This window comes from Coregonus lavaretus (genome assembly GCF_964263955.1).
Source record: "Coregonus lavaretus genome assembly, contig: HAP1_SCAFFOLD_371, whole genome shotgun sequence".
In the NCBI taxonomy this organism is placed as follows: Eukaryota; Metazoa; Chordata; class Actinopteri; order Salmoniformes; family Salmonidae; genus Coregonus; species Coregonus lavaretus.
This window is the reverse complement of record NW_028156084.1, coordinates 303138-322996: the sequence shown is the minus strand read 5'-3', so window position 1 is coordinate 322996 and position 19859 is coordinate 303138. Positions and strand designations below refer to the sequence as shown.

The 19859-nt window shown below is 43.1% G+C and overlaps 1 pseudogene across 1 annotated transcript in view; it reads left to right on the top strand.

The window, feature by feature from the left end:
- The first annotated feature begins 2500 nt into the window (after positions 1-2500).
- Positions 2501-19859, top strand: part of LOC311126869 (acetyl-coenzyme A synthetase, cytoplasmic-like) — a 30595-nt pseudogene continuing 13236 nt past the window's right edge. The window contains exons 1-6 of the transcript XR_014615181.1: positions 2501-2685; positions 2993-3191; positions 8014-8106; positions 10793-10883; positions 14362-14434; positions 18988-19104. The product of XR_014615181.1 is annotated as an acetyl-coenzyme A synthetase, cytoplasmic-like (transcript). The remainder of the gene's footprint in view (positions 2686-2992; positions 3192-8013; positions 8107-10792; positions 10884-14361; positions 14435-18987; positions 19105-19859) is intronic.

The following is a 19859-nucleotide window of genomic DNA, read 5'->3' as shown; positions in this document are numbered from 1 at the left end:
GAGTCAGAGCAGTGCAGAAGGTGTCGTTGAGGCAGTGGAGAAAGTAGAGAGGGATGGGTCAAGGGTCAAGGGTCAAGGGTGAGGGATCCTGAGAGGATTCTTTATTTTTTTAAACTATTTTCTACATTGTAGAATAATAGTGAAGACATCAAAACTATGAAATAACACATATGGAATCATGTAGTGACCAAAAAAGCATTAAACAAATCAAAATATATTTTATATTTGAGATTCTTCAAAGTAGCCACCCTTTCCTTGGTGACAGCTTTGCACACTCTTGGCATTCTCTCAATCAGCCTCATGAGGTAGTCACCTGGAATGCATTTCAATTAACAGGTGTGCCTTGTTAAAAGTTAATTTGTGGAATGTATTTCCTTCTTAATGCTTTTGAGCCAATCCTTTGTGTTGTGACAAGGTAGGGGTGGTATACAGAAGATAGCCCTATTTGGTAAAATACCAAGTCCATATTATGGCAAGAACAGCTCAAATAAGCAAAGAGAAACGACAGTCCATCATTACTTTAAGACCTGAAGGTCAGTCAATCCGGAAAGTTTAAAGAACTTTGAAAGTTTCTTCAAGTGCAGTCGCAAAAACCATCAAGCACTATGATGAAACTGGCTCTCAGGAGGACCGCCACAGGAAAGGAAGACCCAGAGTTACCTCTGCTGCAGAGGAAAAGTTCATTAGAGTTAACTGCACCTCAGAAATTGCAGCCCAAATAAATGCTTCACAGAGTTCAAGTAACAGACACATCTCAACATCAACTGTTCAGAGGAAACTGTGTGAATCAGGCCTTCATGGTCGAATTGCTGCAAAGAAACCACTACTAAAGGACACCAATAAGAAGAAGAGACTTCCTTGGGCCAAGAAATCTGTCTGATAAGTCCAAATTTGAGATTTTTGGTTCCAACCGCCGTGTCTTTGTGAGACGCAGAGTAGGTGAACGGATGATCTGCGCATGTGTGGTTCCCACGGGGAAGCATGGAGGAGGAGGTGTGATGGTGTGGGGGTGCTTTGCTGGTGATACTGTCTGTGATTTATTTAGAATTCAAGGCACACTTAACCAGCATGGCTACCACAGCATTCTGCAGTGATACGCCATCCCATCTGGTTTGCACTTAGTGGGACTATCATTTGTTTTTCAACAGGACAATGACCCAACACACCTCCAGGCTGTGTAAGGGCTATTTGACCAAGAAGGAGAGTGATGGAGTGCTGCATCAGATGACCTGGCCTCCACAATCACCCGACCTCAACCCAACCCAATTGAAATTTTGGGATGAGTTGGACCGCAGAGTGAAGGAAAAGCAGCCAACAAGTGCTCAGCATATGTGGGAACTCCTTCAAGACTGTTGGAAAAGCATTCCTGATGAAGCTGGTTGAGAGAATGCCAAGAGTGTGCAAAGCTTTCATCAAGGCAAAGGGTGGCTACTTTGAAGAATCTCAAATATAAAATATATTTTGATTTGTTTAACACTTCTTTGTGTTATTTCATAGTTTTGATGTCTTCACTATTATTCTACAATGTAGAAAATAGTAAAAATAAAGCAAAACCCTTGAATGAGTAGGTGTGTCCAAACCTTTGACTGGTACTGTATGTTAAAACGGCATTCCATAGTAATCTTTAATGACTAACTGTCACTCTGTCTGACTGTCTCTCTGTACTGTCTGACTGTACTGTCTGTACTGTCTGTCTGCCTGGACTGTCTGTACTGTCTCTCTGTCTGTACTGTCTGACTGTACTGTCTGTACTGTCTGTCTGTCTGGACTGTCTGTACTGTCTCTCTGTCTGTACTGTCTCTCTGTCTGTACTGTCTGACTGTACTGTCTGTACTGTCTCTCTGTCTGTACTGTCTGACTGTACTGTCTCTCTGTCTGTACTGTCTCTCTGTCTGTACTGTCTGACTGTACTGTCTGTACTGTCTGTCTGTCTGGACTGTCTGTACTGTCTCTCTGTCTGTACTGTCTCTCTGTCTGTCTGTACTGTCTGACTGCCTGCCTGTCTGTCATTCTGTCTGACTCCCTGCCTGCCGGTCCATCTGTCGCTCAGCCTAGCATTCATGGTTCTGACTAAAGGAAGTACACCTACGACCGGAAGTTACGTTTTCATAGCAGGTTAGGAGAATTAACGTGGCAGGTTAGGAGACTTAGGTTAAGGTTAGGGTTAGCTAAAATACTCTCCTAACCTGCTACGAAAAGTAACTGCCGGTTGTAGCTGTTCTTCCAGCATTCACCCAGCCTACCGATGCATTCCCCCTCATACAGAATATCTCTGAAAATAATGTGATCAACAGCCAATGAAAAAGGTGGGAGTGCCATGTTGAGCGTTTTGATTGGCTCCCTTGGCACCAAGCAGGCTGCGGAAGGGACACCAAATCCGGGATTAAGGGTGTGGCCAGAGCATAGGCACAATGTACCGCTCCAATGCCTGAAGCTTTCTGCAGCTGTCTGTGTCCGGCATCACCTCTAGTCCCCCTCTTCTAGCCCTGGACGGTAGACAGATCAGATCAGTGGATTTACCTATTTCTCTCTTTCTCTCCAGTCAAGCAACAATGGTGGTCCCTGGTTCTCAACACATAGAGGACAAGATTTACCATCCTCCAGAGGGTTTGCAGAAGGACGCTCATGTGCCTGACTTCAACTGTTATCTGGAACTTTACAGGAAGTCTATTGAGGAGCCGGAAGGTAGGTTACGAAGGCCTTGTGGCATGTGTGCTTGTTGCTTGCAGAATAACTGAAGCTTTGTGTTGGTATGTCCTGTGCTCATGACTCATGCAATATATTATTATATTAATTGTCTGTCTGTCTGTCTGTCTGTCTGTCTGTCTGTCTGTCTGTGTCTGCCTTCCTGCCTGTCTGTCTCTAAACAACGTTTGTATGATAAATGTATGCACTCACTAACTGTAAGTCGCTCTGGAGAAGAGCGTCTGCTAAATGACTAAAAATGTAAATGTTAATGTATGTCCTTTTTTTCTTGCTGTATTCTTGCCAGTATTCTGGAAAGAGGTTGCTAGTGACTTCTATTGGAAGAAGCCTCCGACGGGGACACATTCTGCAGTATAACTTTGATGTAACCAAAGGGAATATTTATGTCAGATGCATGGAGGGGGGCCAAAACCAACATGTGTTACGACGTCCTGGACAGGAACGTGAAGGATAAGAATCGTGGTGAACGAAGTGGCATTCTACTGGTAAGAAAAGACCACAAGTTGCATTTGACTCTTTCTGACTTGTTTAGAATAAAAGAGTAAAGTCAGTGAAAAATAATGCAGCCTGTATTTGAGGCACTGTTTGTAGCATAGCTATTTGAAGCATCCACGTCCCCCCCGGTGCGCCCCCCAGTACGGGAGAGCAAGTCCTCTAGACAGTACAGTACCACTGTCTAATCCATTTCTACAGCAACACCCTAGCTTGCTATGTGTGTACTGAATGGGTCTACTGTAGACGATTTTGAGCTTTTTCATTTCATACATGAGCAAAAATGTACTTTGTCAAAGTGTGAAGATTGAACTTCTCAGACAAGAAATACCTGTTTCTCAGAGAGCCAGGGCTCAGATGGGGGGGGGGGTTTAGGGTCATGTACAGTGGGGAAAACAAGTATTTAGTCAGCCACCAATTGTGCAAGTTCTCCCACTTAAAAAGATGAGAGAGGCCTGTAATTTTCATCATAGGTACACGTCAACTATGATGGACAAAATTAGAAAATAAAAACCAGAAAATCACATTGTAGGATTTTTAATGAATTTATTTGCAAATTATGGTGGAAAATAAGTATTTGGTCAATAACACAAGTTTCTCAATACTTTGTTATATACCCTTTGTTGGCAATGACACAGGTCAAACGTTTTCTGTAAGTCTTCACAAGGTTTTCACACACTGTTGCTGGTATTTTGGCCCATTCCTCCATGCAGATCTCCTCTAGAGCAGTGATGTTTTGGGGCTGTCACTGGGCAACACAGACTTTCAACTCCCTCCAAAGATTTTCTATGGGGTTGAGATCTGGAGACTGGCTAGGCCATTCCAGGACCTTGAAATGCTTCTTACGAAGCCACTCCTTCGTTGCCCGGGCGGTGTGTTTGGGATCATTGTCATGCTGAAAGACCCAGCCACGTTTCATCTTCAATGCCCTTGCTGATGGAAGGAGGTTTTCACTCAAAATCTCACAATACATGGCCCCATTCATTCTTTCCTTTACACGGATCAGTCGTCCTGGTCCCTTTGCAGAAAAACAGCCCCAAAGCATGATGTTTCCACCCCCATGCTTCACAGTAGGTATGGTGTTCTTTGGATGCAACTCAGCATTCTTTGTCCTCCAAACACGACGAGTTGAGTTTTTACCAAAAAGTTATATTTTGGTTTCATCTGACCATATGACATTCTCCCAATCCTCTTCTGGATCATCCAAATGCACTCTAGCAAACTTCAGACGGGCCTGGACATGTACTGGCTTCAGCAGGGGGACACGTCTGGCACTGCAGGATTTGAGTCCCTGGCGACGTAGTGTGTTACTGATGGTAGGCTTTGTTGCTTTGGTCCCAGCTCTCTGCAGGTCATTCACTAGGTCCCCCCGTGTGGTTCTGGGATTTTTGCTCACCGTTCTTGTGATCATTTTGACCCCACGGGGTGAGATCTTGCGTGGAGCCCCAGATCGAGGGAGATTATCAGTGGTCTTGTATGTCTTCCATTTCCTAATAATTGCTCCCACAGTTGATTTCTTCAAACCAAGCTGCTTACCTATTGCAGATTCAGTCTTCCCAGCCTGGTGCAGGTCTACAATTTTGTTTCTGGTATCCTTTGACAGCTCTTTGGTCTTGGCCATAGTGGAGTTTGGAGTGTGACTGTTTGAGGATGTGGACAGGTGTCTTTTATACTGATAACAAGTTCAAACAGGTGCCATCAATACAGGTAACGAGTGGAGGACAGAGGAGCCTCTTAAAGAAGAAGTTACAGGTCTGTGAGAGCCAGAAATCTTGCTTGTTTGTAGGTGACCAAATACTTATTTTCCACCATAATTTGCAAATAAATTCATAAAAAATCCTACAATGTGATTTTCTGGATTTTTTTTCTTCAATTTGTCTGTCATAATTGATGTGTACCTATGATGAAAATTACAGGCCTCTCTCATCTTTTTAAGCGGGAGAACTTGCAAAATTGGTGGCTGACTAAATACTTTTTTTCCCCACTGTATACTGAGACCAACAGGAAACTAGCACCCAACACCTTGAGGGTTTCAGAGTCAAGAGATAAGGTGTTTTAACTGTACACAACACTAGATCGACTGACACATCCAGCTCCAACAGTATTGGGACAGGAACATTGTTGTTTTGGCTCTGTACTCCAGCACTTTGGATTTGAAATGATAAAATGACTACGAGGTTAAAGTGCAGACTTTAATTTGAGGGTAATTTCATCGTTTAGCAATTACAGCACTTTTTGTACATAGTCCCCCCATTTTAGGGGACCAAAAGTCCCATATTCCTAGCGCGCTGTCACGAATTCAGCCGAGGCTGCCCCCCCTCCTTGCTCGGGCAGGTTTCGGCGTTCGTCGTCACCGGCTTACTAACCACTGCCGCTCCATTTATCATCACTCCACTAGTCTTGTCTTGTCAATCACACACACCTGGTACTCATTCCCTCATTAGTCTGTGTATAAGTGTTCTCTTGTCCTTTGTGAGTGATTGTTCATTGTGAGAGTGAGTAACTCGGTTGAGCTACTCTTTCCATGTATGTAGCCAAGGTGGATTTTCCCTTGTGCTAGTTTCGTTTTGACGCTTGCTGCGCTTTATTCATGTACACTGAATAAACTCTGGATTTCGGTGTTTTACCTCCTGTGCCTGACTCCGTCATTCACACCTCATCACACACGCGGGACGTAGCTTAGTGGTTAAGAGCGTTGTGCCAGTAACCGAAAGGTCGCTGGTTCTAATCCCCGAGCTGACTAGGTGAAAAATCTGTTGACGTGTTCTTGAGCAAGGCACTTAACCCTAATTGCTCCTGTAAGTCGCTCTGGATAAGAGCGTCTGCTAAATGACAAAAAACACACACAAAAAACGCGCAATAATTACATCAAGCTTGTGACTCTACAAACTTGTTAAATGCATTTGCTGTTTGTTTTGGTTGTGTTTCAGATTATTTTGTGCCCAATAGAAATGAATGGTAAATAACGTATTGTCACTTTTCTATTGTAAATCAGAATATAATATGTTTCTAAACACTTCTACATTAATGTGGATGCTACCATGATTATGGATAGTCCTGAATGAATCGTGAATAATGATGAGTGACACATTAGATGACATAGTAGCAACAGCATCCACCCTTTATCTGGGTAGAGCTTTCACATTACCCATCGACAAGGGGTTTCGCATGTTATAGAAGAAATTGTGTAATTCTTGGAAATCACTCACATGCAATGACATAGTAACGCCAGAATATGGCTGTGTGAGTTATGATGAGATTGTCATACCTGCAGGTCTTAGATTAGACACACTATGCGGCAGGTAGCTTAGTGGTTAAGAGCGTTGTGCCAGTAACCGAAAGGTCGCTGGTTCTAATCCCCAAGCCGACTAGGGGAAAAAAAATCTGTCTGTGCCCTTGAGCAAGGCACTTAACCCTAATTGCTCCATGACTAAAATGTAAATGTAAAATGTATGTCTGGTCACCAGCCTGTCATCAGACCACTGGCGTTACAAGGGTAGTGGGTTCGATCCCCGGGACCACCCGTACGTAAAAATGTATGCGCACATGACTGTAAGTCGCTTTGGATAAAAACGTCTGCTAAATGGCATATTATTATTATTATTACAACACTGCCAGGTGCGACTCTTGTTAAGGGAATGAGACACTGCCTTGATACTGTCACCGGCCTGTTCTCAATCATTGCGTTATCCAGAGAGCTGTAATATTCTGTAAGGTTAGCTGTAACTGTAAGGTTTTGTGAATGCCTGAGACGGTAATATCTGTCTCTTCAGCATGCAGCCAGACGGAGGCCTAGTCTGCCTGGCCTGCTCACAGTCATTGGTCTGCTCTTGATCGCTGCATTATCTGGATATCTACGATATTGAAGTTATGATGTGGTTCTCTGTAGCTCAATTGGTAGAGCATGGCGCTTGTAACGCCAGGGTAGTGGGTTCGATCCCCGGGACCACCCATACGTAAAAATGTATGCACACATGACTGTAAGTCGCTTTGGATAAAAGCGTCTGCTAAATGGCATAATATTATTATATTATATTATGATATTCAAAATTGCTATTACAGTTATTAATGCCATACTAGGTAATGGAGTCAGCCACGTCTCTTCGTCGTGCGCATTGCATCCACTAACTGGCTGATCAGATTAACGGCGGTACAACAGGTGGGGTCAGATCCAAGCTTTATCCAGGCAGACTGTCATGGTGACTGGGTGGCTTGGGAGTTGAGACAGACTTGTGCAACAGTGTGCTGCATAACCAAAAAAGCATCTGACAGGCAATCAAACCTAATATAGACCGAACGAGCTGCTAAAGGAACATCCTATCTATCTATCGATCTATCTGAGGAAACCACAGGATGTTTTGCTACATTTTGGATTGAAATGACAGAAGTTGTGTTTTAACATAACGCAACAGGGTGTAAGTGGGTGAGGGCTGAGGGGAAATCGGTTAAATCATTGGAAAGTTTAATAAAAAACAATGTCTGGATTTGAACGTAATGGCACTTGAAGGTTAGTCCCAAATGGCACAATATAGGGTTCCTTTTCAGCCGTAGCCAACTTTGATGAATGACCACATACATTTACATTTTACATTTTAGTCATTTAGCAGACGCTCTTATCCAGAGCGACTTACATGAGCAATTAGGGTTAAGTGCCTTGCTTAAGGGCACATCGACAGATTTTTCACCTAGTCGGCTCGTGGATTAGAACCAGCGACCTTTCGGTTACTGGCACAACGCTCTTACCCACTAAGCTACCTGCCGCCCTGTTGTTGACTCGGATGATAAAAGGCTTGATGTTTAATGTCTGTTCTCCAGGGAGGGGAACTCACCGGATCACCACGTGGCCATCACCTACAGCCAGCTGCTGAGACATGGTGTGCAGGTGTTCCAACGTTCTAAAGCAGATGGGTAACTTAATGTGATCATATACAGCTAAATACCTTATATATACACTACGGTTCAAAAGTTTGGGGTCACTTAGAAATGTCCTTGTTTTTGAAAGAAAAGCTATTTTTTTGTCCATTAAAATAACATTAAATTGATCAGAAATACCGTGTAGACATTGTTCATGGTGTAAATGGCTATATGAGAAACAGGCGCCTCACAGGTCCTCAACTGGCAGCTTCATTAAATAGTACCCGCAAAACACCAGTCTCAACGTCAACAGTGAAGAGGCGACCCCGGGATGCTGACCTTCTAGGCAGAGTTGCAAAGAAAAAGTAATATCTCAGACTGCCCATCTTAATCTTTTCTTTTTATTGGCCAGTCTGAGATATGACTTTTTCTTTGCAACTCTGCCTAGAAGGTCAGCATCCCGGAATCGCCTCTTCACTGTATATTAGACACTCTAATGTATTTGTCCTCTTGCTCAGTTGTGCACCGGGGCCTCCCACTCCTCTTTCTATTCTGGTTAGAGCCAGTTTGCTCTGTTCTGTGAAGGGAGTAGTACACAGCGTTGTATGAGATCTTTAGTTTCTTGGCAATTTCTCACGTGGAATAGCCTTCATTTCTCAGAACAAGAATAGACTGACGAGTTTCAGAACAAAGTTCTTTGTTTCTGGCCATTTTGAGCCTGTAATCGAACCCACAATTGCTGATGCTCCAGATACTCAACTAGTCTCAAGAAGGCCAGTTTTATTGCTTCTTTAATCAGCACAACAGTTTTCAGCTGTGCTAACATAATTGCAAAAGGGGTTTCTAATGATCAATTAGCCTTTTAAAATGAGAAACTTGGATTAGCAAACACAACGTGCCATTGGAACACAGGACTGATGGTTGCTGATAATGGGCCTCTGTACGTCTATGTAGATATTCCATAAAAAATCTGCCGTTTCCAGCTACAATAGCCATTTAGAACATTAACAATGTCTACACTGTATTTCTGATCAATTTGATGTTATTTTAATGGACCAAAAATTTGCTTTTCTTTCGAAAACAAGGACATTTCTAAGCGACCCCAAACTTTTGAACGGTAGTGTATATATATTTATATATATTTATTTAACCTTTATTTAACCAGGTAAGCCAGTTGAGAACAGGTTCTCATTTACAACTGCGACCTATATATATATATATATGTATATCATTTATATACACTACCGCTCAAAAGTTTGGACACAGCTACTCATTCAAGGGTTTCTCTTTACTTTTACTATTTTCTACATTGTAGAATAATAGTGAAGACATCAAAACTATGAAATAACACATATGGAATCATGTAGTAACCAAAAAAGTGTTAAACAAATCAAAATATATTTTTATATTTGAGATTCTTCAAATAGCTCCCTTTGCCTTGATGACAGCTTTGGACACTCTTGGCATTCTCTCAACCAGCTTCATGAGGTAGTCACCTGGAATGCATTTCAATCAACAGGTGTGCCTTCTTAAAAGTTCATTTGTGGAATTTCTTTCCTTCTTAATGCATTTAAGCCAATCAGTTGTGTTGTGACAAGGTAGGGGTGGTATACAGAAGATAGCCCTATTTCGTAAAATACCAAGTCCATATTATGGCAAGAACAGCTCAAATAAGCAAAGAGAAACGACAGTCCATCATTACTTTAAGACATGAAGGTCAGTCAATACGGAACATTTCAAGAACTTTGAAAGTTTATTCAAGTGCAGTCGCAAACACCATCAAGCGCTATGATGAAACTGGCTCTCATGAGGATCGCCACAGGAATGGAAGACCCAGAGTTACCTCTGCTACAGAGGATAAGTTCATTAGAGTTACCAGCCTCAGAAATTGCAGCCCAAATAAATGCTTCACAGAGTTCAAGTAACAGACACATCTCAACATCAACTGTTCAGAGGAGACTGCGTGAATCAGGCCTTCATGGTCGAATTGCTGCAAAGAAACCACTACTAAGAAGAAGGGACATGATTGGGCCAAGAAACACGAGCAATGGACATTAGACTGGTGGAAATTTGTTCTTTGGTCTGGAGTCCAAATTGGAGATTTCGGGTTCCAATCGCATGTGTAATTCCCACCGTAAAGCATGGAGGATGAGGTGTTATGGTGTGGGGGTGCTTTGCTGGTTGACACTGTCTGTGATTTATTTACTTAACCAGCATGGCTACCACAGCATTCTGCAGCGATACGCCATCCCATCTGGTTTGGGCTTAGTGGGACTATCATTTGTTTTTCAACAGGACAATGACCCAACACACCTGTTGCATCAGATGACCTGGCCTCCACAATCACCCGACCTCAACCCAATTGAGATGGTTTGGGATGAGTTGGACCACAGAGTGAAGGAAAAGCAGCCAACAAGTGCTCAGCATATGTGGGAACTCCTTCAAGATTGTTGGAAAAGCATTCCAGGTGAAGCAGGTTGAAAAAATGCCAAGAGTGTGCAAAGCTGCCATCAAGGCAAAGAATCTCAAATCTCAAATATATTTTCATTTGTTTAACACTTTTTTGGTTACTACATGATTCCATATGTGTTATTTCATAGTTTTGATGTCTTCACTATTATTCTACAGTGTTGAAAATAGTTTAAAAAATTAAGAAAAACCCTGGAATGAGTGTGTCCAAACGTTTGACTGGTGCTGTATATAAATCCTCTACCATTTTGTCTTCTGGCGTGTGTTACAGGAGTGAGGAAGGGAGACAGGGTGGCCATCTACCTGAGCTGGTCTACACCATGCTGGCCTGCGCCAGGATAGGAGCTGTCCACTCCATCGTGGTCAGTGCAGGGATTGACATTAAGGGTTGCCCTATTGCCCGGGGAAAGTTGTAATAGGAATTCCAGGTGAACGAAAGAGAAGACCAGTCACAGATTAAGTCAATCATAAATCAATCTGGTTTATTCCAAGTTGCAACAGGGAGACACCTCCAGCACAGAAGCAGAGAAAATGTCTAACTGGCCTTTTCTGAGAAGGCCCTTATATCCTAATCAGCAGACAACTGTTCTGCAAAAACCAGCCTGAGAGACTTGTAGAAACTCAGTGTTTTACAGACTGCAATAACAATCGGTGACTGGCTTCAATCCCTATCAACAGATATGAGTTTAATCCAGAACATAGTCTCTAGTCTAGTGACCATCAACCAGTGTTACAAACAACACTGGAAATCATATGTATTACAAAAAGGCAAAATATATATATATATATATATGCTAAACATTGTGTTAATCACCCTAAACTGAATATGAACTTTCTTCATCTGAAATATTCCCGTTACACAAGTGAACTGAGCAGTCGTGCTAGTTGAGCTTGCCCTGCTCTCCCATTGGGCAGGTGATTATAGTGGCCCTGCTCTCCCATTGGGCAGGTGATTATAGTGGCCCTGCTCTCCCATTGGGCAGGTGATTATAGTGGCCCTGCTCTCCCATTGGGCAGGTGATTATAGTGGCCCTGCTCTCCCATTGGGCAGGTGATTATAGTGGCCCTGCTCTCCCATTGGGCAGGTGATTATAGTGGCCCTGCTCTCCCATTGGGCAGGTGATTATAGTGGCCCTGCTCTCCCATTGGGCAGGTGATTATAGTGGCCCTGCTCTCCCATTGGGCAGGTGATTATAGTGGCCCTGCTCTCCCATTGGGCAGGTGATTATAGTGGCCCTGCTCTCCCATTGGGCAGGTGATTATAGTGGCCCTGCTCTCCCATTGGGCAGGTGATTATAGTGGCCCTGCTCTCCCATTGGGCAGGTGATTATAGTGGCCCTGCTCTCCCATTGGGCAGGTGATTATAGTGGCCCTGCTCTCCCATTGGGCAGGTGATTATAGTGGCCCTGCTCTCCCATTGGGCAGGTGATTATAGTGGCCCTGCTCTCTCATTGGGCAGGTGATTATAGTGGCCCTGCTCTCCCATTGGGCAGGTGATTATAGTGGCCCTGCTCTCCCATTGGGCAGGTGATTATAGTGGCCCTGCTCTCCCATTGGGCAGGTGATTATAGTGGCCCTGCTCTCCCATTGGGCAGGTGATTATAGTGACAACACCCAAACTGGAAAGAATTCCAGTAGCCTAAAACTGATATTCATGGGTCCTCCTCACTGTTTAAGTGAATCATGGTTCCTCCTCATTGTTTAAGTGAATCATGGTTCCTCCTCATTGTTTAAGTGAATCATGGTTCCTCCTCCTCATTGTTTAAGTGAATCATGGTTCCTCCTCACTGTTTAAGTGAAAGACAGACCATTTATGACAGTCAGGCAAGTTGAGCCTGCTCTGAGATGTTTTTTTTTACTGATAACAACCAAAATACAAAGAATTCCAGTAGTGATCTTTCCGATTCCTCCCCTATGTGTAGGTGAAAGGCCCTTCTGAGTGTAAATAGCTCATTTACATTTTCAGTGATCATAATCTTCGGGCAAACCAAAAAATACTCCTGACTTGCCCGACGGTCAAGTGCCTTTTCAGACTTCAATGTCAATCCCTGCTTTAAAGTTTAGTGGAGGTGGTTTGATCATCCACTGGCTCTCATGATGAGGAACCTTGCCTGAGACTTGACCTGAAGACTTGTGTTAGCTCCCTGATCTACTGCCTGTAGGCTTTAGCTCAGCTAGCTAATGCAGTCTTAAGGTGTGTAGATGTTCCATATTGTAATTTTCAGTTTTTATTTTCTGTGACCTGACTGTACTGACTGACGTTAAGGTACAGTGCTTATGTTAGTGTTTCTTCTGGAGAGAACGGGGTCATACTTGCCCCTGTCGGTTCTGTCTGACCTTGCCCTGCAGAGTTATCAGCTGTTCAGTAGCGTGTGAATACCAGTTGGGATAGCACCTGCATCTGTGTCCCTAATGGAACACCATTCCCTTCATAGTGCACTACTACAGAGGCTCTGGTTCACTATGAAGGGAATAGGGTGCCGTTTGGGATGCGGACGGGGGACGGGGGGGGTCAGTCTCATAGCTGTTCCTCACAGAGAATCCAGGTCCTTCTCATTCACACTATAACTGTCAGCGTGCGATTTGGGATCATAGCAAGCACACATGTATAGTAATTTCACCAGCAAGCTGAGCCCAGACACTATTTCAGTCATAACCTTGCGTCTCAAGTAGAGGTTATAGCGTATGCAGTTTAAAAATACCCCATGTCTTGTTTGTCCCAAGGTTAATGTTTTTATAAAGAATGCAGGGCTATATTTGACCCACTTAAATATAAGTGACCACATTCCTGCTGCATCATTGTTCTATGAGCTGTGTAATGTTTCATGCATCATGAATGGGACATTCAATAAGAATGACAGAGATTGTTGGCAGTGTTTGATTGTTTGGTTTTTTTGCAGTGTCACCGCTTCTATTCTGGTGTAGCATAATTTCTCGTTTAGTTTGACACAAGGCAAATTTAAAGTTAGATGTGCTTTTGTATTTTCAATGCCATTTTGCTGAGCGTTGTTAAAACGAATGGGGTCCAGAGTCCATCACATCCTAAACTTATTTCATATAAAATGCTATGATCACGTTGAGAGGTAGGAAGACACTTTTAAATGCTAAACTGAGTAGTTTGCGTCTCTGTGATCTATTAGCCGTGTCTAATGCAGAAGTGCCCACCCCTACCCCATCTTCTAGGCTTCTCAACAGCTTCTACCCCCAAGCCATAAGACTCCTGAACAGCTAATCATGGCTACCCGGACTATTTGCACTGCCCCCCCCCCCCCACCCCATCCTTTTACGCTGCTGCTACTCTGTTAATTATTTATGCATAGTCACTTTAACTCTACCCACATGTACATATTACTTCAATTATCTCAACTAGCCGGTGCCCCCGCACATTGACTCTGCACCGGTACCCCCCTGTATATATAGCCTCCCTACTGTTATTTTATTTTACTTCTGCTCTTTTTTTCTCAAAACTTTTTTGTTGTTTTACTTTACTTTTTTATTAAAATAAATAAATGCATTGTTGGTTAAGGGCTTGTAAGTAAAGCATTTCACTGTAATGTCTACACCTGTTGTATTCGGCGCATGTGGCCAATAAAATTAGATTTGATTTGAAAAGGAGCAGGCCTACAGTACATGTTGAAACTGTGAGCCTTGGCTAAAGCAGATCAGGGGACCAGGCTAACGCTAACATCAAATACCTATTTTATATATTGAACAAATGTTGATTCAGCAATAGCAATCAGTCACAATGTGTTCTGTTAAACGACTCCAATAGATGTTGGCTTCTCGCGCTGTTATACAACCTCACAGAGCTGACCTGCTGTGGTGTGTGTGTGGGTTCAGTTTGCAGGCTTCTCCTCTGAGTCTCTGTGTGAGAGGATCCTGGATTCCCAGTGCAGTATTCTGATGACTGCAGGTAAGATAGCGTGGCTACTGGCTGATGTCCAGAGCTCTAAATAAATAAATACAAAATTGGTAGCACTGGTGCTCCCAACTTCAAAAAGTTAGGAGCACAACATAAAAATCTAGGAGCGCCATAAGATATATTTTGTTTTAATTGATTGAGATATAGCATATTGGGCCTATATGAATTCTAGCTACTTTTAAAGCACATGTTGAGCTCTAGAAACTAATATTTAACCCTGTAAAAAGCTAAAACGTTGATACAAAAACCTGTCATTGAAATTACAAAGTAATTTGTGGAGTATGAGGTTTCTACATTGAGTAATAGCACTACCTGTTGAGACGATTTACATTGACAATTCTACACTGTCTCTTTAAGAGCATCACGTCTGTGAGTGACTATGAGCCAAGAGATGAGTCATTGAACGTTGATCTTGAACGTTGATCTTCTAAAGAAGCTATCCCTTTTCCTTTCTCTCTGTACCCCCAAAAGTAACCATGTTGTTAGCTAGCTAGCTAGCTAATGAGGTAACATGACTTAACAAGGTGTAAACAAATTCCTGTGAGTGGTTTTGGAACGACCGGCGACATGGTTTATGAACAGGCCATAAAAACTTAACTTTTTGATCCACCCGCCACTGTGGCGGCTAAATTAAAATATCTACTAGCCACTCAGAATTCGTACCAGCCAATACATATTTATAGTAACACCACCAAAAACAACAATCTGTTTTTCCAGGTTTCAGATTTCACCCAGTTTTCTTTCCCAAAATCACAAATTGGATGTTCTAAGTCCATAACTACGCTCAAACCACATCAGGAAACCACTTTTGAGGTCTGGGGAAGAAAATAAAAAAATATATATTTTGCAGGGTATAGTTGCCCTTTAATTCCATTCAAGACTGGTGTTTGGCTGGCAGTGTTTCTGTTCTGCATGCGCAATAGCCACCCAATTGATACAAATCATCATGATATCATATCTAACCTGTACCCATTTTTTACATTTTAGTCATTTAGCAGACACTCTTATCCAGAGCGACTTACAGTTAGTGAATACATATTTTTTTTATACTGGCCCCCCATGGGAATCGAACCCACAACCCTGGCGTTGCAAACGCCATGCTCTATCAACTGAGCTACATCCCTGCCGGCCATTCCCTCCCCTACCTACCCTGGACGAATTGTGCGCCGCCCATGAGTCTCCTGGTCGCGGCCGGCTGCGACAGAGCCTGGATTCGAACCAGGATCTCTAGTGGCACAGTTAGCACTGCGATGCAGTGCCTTAGACCACTGCGCCACTCAGGAGTCTTAACTCAGGAGTACCCCAGCACATTGACTCGGTACCGGTACCCCCTGTATCGTTATTGTTACTTTATTGTCTTACTTTTTATTTGATTTTTTTACTTTATTTTATTTAGTAAATATTATCTTAACTCTATTTCTTGAACTGCATTTTTGGTTAAGGGCTTGTAAGTAAGCATTTCACATAGTATTCGACACGTGACAAATCAAATTTGATTTGATATCATTATGCCAGATAGTTTGGAAAGTTTTATGGGATTAGAAATGTTTCGCTAAACTGGCTACACAAAGTGACGGACACAGGCGTTCCCATGCCATTACTTCATCAGAAATTTGCAAGAAATACAAATCACTGATGCATTCTTTAATATTCTTTACATGTAGGCTTAAGATTGAATGAATCTGCACTCGCTTTTTCCTCCTGAAACAACAGCCCAGTGAAGCCCATCATTCATTCGGGCTCCCGAGTGGCGCAGTGGTCTAAGGCACTGCATCTCAGTGCTTGAGGAGTCACTACAGACCCCCTGGTTCGATTCCAGGCTGTATCACAACCGGCCGTGATTGGGAGTCCCAAAGGGCGGCGCACAATTGCCCCAGCGTCGGCCGGGTTTGGCCGGTGTAGGCTGTCATTTTAAATAAGAATTTGTTCTTAACTGACTTGCCTAGTTAAATAAAGGAAAAAATTTAAAAAATTAAAATTCCAACTATTATCATCTGGGTGATTTATTTCCTGGTCGCACAGTGCTCCCAACATAAAAAATGTCAGGTCGCACAACAAAATACCTAGGAGCATATGGTCGCACTTTAGAGCCATGCTGATGTCCAATAAGATGACTCCTTACATGTGGGACGTGGCTGATGACCAATAAGATGACTCCTTACATGTGGGACGTGGCTGATGACATTTACATTTTAGTCATTTAGCAGATGCTCTTATCCAGAGCGACTTACAGTTAGTGAGTACATACACATATTTTTTAAATATTTTATTTTTATTTTTTTATACTGGCCCCCCGTGGGAATGACCAATAAGATGACTCCTTACATGTGGGACGTGGCTGATGACCAATAAGATGACTCCTTACATGTGGGATGTGGCTGATGTCCAATAAGATGACACCATGCATGTGGACTTTAGCCCCTAGCTAGGCAACGTTCCCTAGTTGGACCAATCATCCTCAAGTTATAAAGCAATTACAGTGACAAAATAGGAAAAATGCTAAGGGGGGTGAATACTTTTGCAAGCCACTGTAAAAGCAGAACCAGGATAGAGGCGTAAATAGAACCTACTTCTCCCTGCATTTCTCCAGAGCCTCGTCTGCTATCTGTTTCAGGTTGATCAACTTCTCCCCTCTGTATACACCATCTAGAGAGAGAGAGAGAGAGAGAGAGAGAGAGAGAGAGAGAATGCAAATTGATAAGATATCGAGTGTCCATCTGAACTGTTGGGGACCCAAGCCCATATAGGATGTACAGTGAGGGAAAAAAGTAATTGATCCCCTGCTGATTTTGTACGTTTGCCCACTGACAAAGAAATTATCAGTCTATAATTTTAATGGTAGGTTTATTTGAACAGTGAGAGACAGAATAACAACAACAAAATCCAGAAAAACGCATGTCAAAAATGTTATAAATTGATTTGCATTTGAATGAGGGAAATAAGTATTTGACCCCCTCTCAATCAGAAAGATTTCTGGCTCCCAGGTGTCTTTTATACAGGTAACGAGCTGAGATTAGGAGCACACTCTTAAAGGGAGTGCTCCTAATCTCAGCTTGTTACCTGTATAAAAGACACCTGTCCACAGAAGCAATCAATCAATCAGATTCCAAACTCTCCACCATGGCCAAGACCAAAGAGCTCTCCAAGGATGTCAGGGACAAGATTGTAGACCTACACAAGGCTGGAATGGGCTACAAGACCATCGCCAAGCAGCTTGGTGAGAAGGTGACAACAGTTGGTGCGATTATTCGCAAATGGAAGAAACACAAAATAACTGTCAATCTCCCTCGGCCTGGGGCTCCATGCAAGATCTCACCTCGTGGAGTTGCAATGATCATGAGAACTGCGAGGAATCAGCCCAGAACTACACGGGAGGATCTTGTCAATGATCTCAAGGCAGCTGGGACCATAGTCACCAAGAAAACAATTGGTAACACACTACGCCGTGAAGGACTGAAATCCTGCAGCGCCCACAAGGTCCCCCTGCTCAAGAAAGCACATATATAGGCCCGTCTGAAGTTTGCCAATGAACATCTGAATGATTCAGAGGAGAACTGGGTGAAAGTGTTGTGGTCAGATGAGACCAAAATGGAGCTCTTTGGCATCAACTCAACTCGACGTGTTTGGAGGAGGAGGAATGCTGCCTATGACCCCAAGAACACCATCCCCACCGTCAAACATGAAGGTGGAAACTTAAACACCCCCAGAGTATATTCTGCTAATGGGACAGGACAACTTCAACACATCAAAGGGACGATGGACGGGGCCATTTACCGTCAAATCTTGGGTGAGAACCTCCTTCCCTCAGCCAGGTCATTGAAAATGGGTCGTGGATGGGTATTCCAGCATGACAATGACCCAAAACACACGGCCAAGGCAACAAAGGAGTTGCTCAAGAAGAAGCACATTAAGGTCCTGGAGTGGCCTAGCCAGTCTCCAGACCTTAATCCCATAGAAAATCTGTGGAGGGAGCTGAAGGTTCGAGTTGCCAAACGTCAGCCTTGAAACCTTAATGACTTGGAGAAGATCTGCAAAGAGGAGTGGGACAAAATCCCTCCTGAGATGTGTGCAAATCTGGTGGCCAACTACAAGAAACGTCTGACCTCTGATTGCCAACAAGGGTTTTGCCACCAAGTACTAAGTCATGTTTTGCAGAGGGGTCAAATACTTATTTCCCTCATTAAAATGCAAATCAATTGATAACATTTTTGACATGCGCTTTTCTGGATTTTTTTGTTGTTATTCTGTCTCTCACTGTTCAAATAAACCTACCATTAAAATTATAGACTGAATATGTCTTTATCAGTGGGCAAACGTACAAAATCAGCAGGGGATCAAATACTTTTTTCCCTCACTGTACATCCTATATGGGCTTGGGTCCCCAACAGTTCAGATGGACACTCGATATCTTATCAATTTGCATTCTCTCCCTCTCTCTCTCTCTCTCTCTCTCTCTCTCTCTCTCTCTCTCTCTCTCTCTCTCTCTCTCTCTCTCTCTCTCTCTCTCTCTCTCTCTCTCTCTCTCTCTCTCTCTCTCTCTCTAGATGGTGTATACAGAGGGGAGAAGTTGATCAACCTGAAACAGATAGCAGACGAGGCTCTGGAGAAATGCAGGGAGAAGTAGGTTCTATTTACGCCTCTATCCTGGTTCTGCTTTTACAGTGGCTTGCAAAAGTATTCACCCCCCTTAGCATTTTTCCTATTTTGTTGTCTAACAAACAAGAAATAACACAAAAAAACTGAAAACTTGAGCGTGCATAACTATTCACCCCCCCCCCCCCAACCCAAAGTCAATACTTTGAAGAGCCACCTTTTGCAGAAATTATAGCTGCAAGTCTCTTGGGGTATGTCTCTATAAGTTTGGCACATCTAGCCACTGGGATTTTTGCCCATTCTTCAAGGCAAAACTGCTCCAGCTCCTTCAAGTTGGATGGGTTCCGCTGGTGTACAGCAATCTTTAAGTCATACCACAGATTCTCAATTGGATTGAGGTCTGGGCTTTGACTAGGCCATTCCAAGACATTTAAATGTTTCCCCTTAAACCACTCGAGTGTTGCTTAGGGTCATTGTCCTGCTGGAAAGTGAACCTCCGCCCCAGTCTCAAATCACTGGAAGACTGAAACAGGTTTCCCTCAAGAATGTCCCTGTATTTAGTGCCATCCATCATTCCTTCAATTCTGACCAGTTTCCCAGTCCCTGCCAATGAAAAACATCCCCACAGCATGATGCTGCCACCACCATGCTTCACTGTGGGGATGGTGTTCTCGGGGTGATGAGAGGTGTTGGGTTTGCAGCAGACATAGCGTTTTCCTTGATGGACAAAAAGCTCAATTTTAGTCTCATCTGACCAGAGTACCTTCTTCCATATGTTTGGGGAGTCTCCCACATGCCTTTTGGTGAACACCAAAAGTGTTTG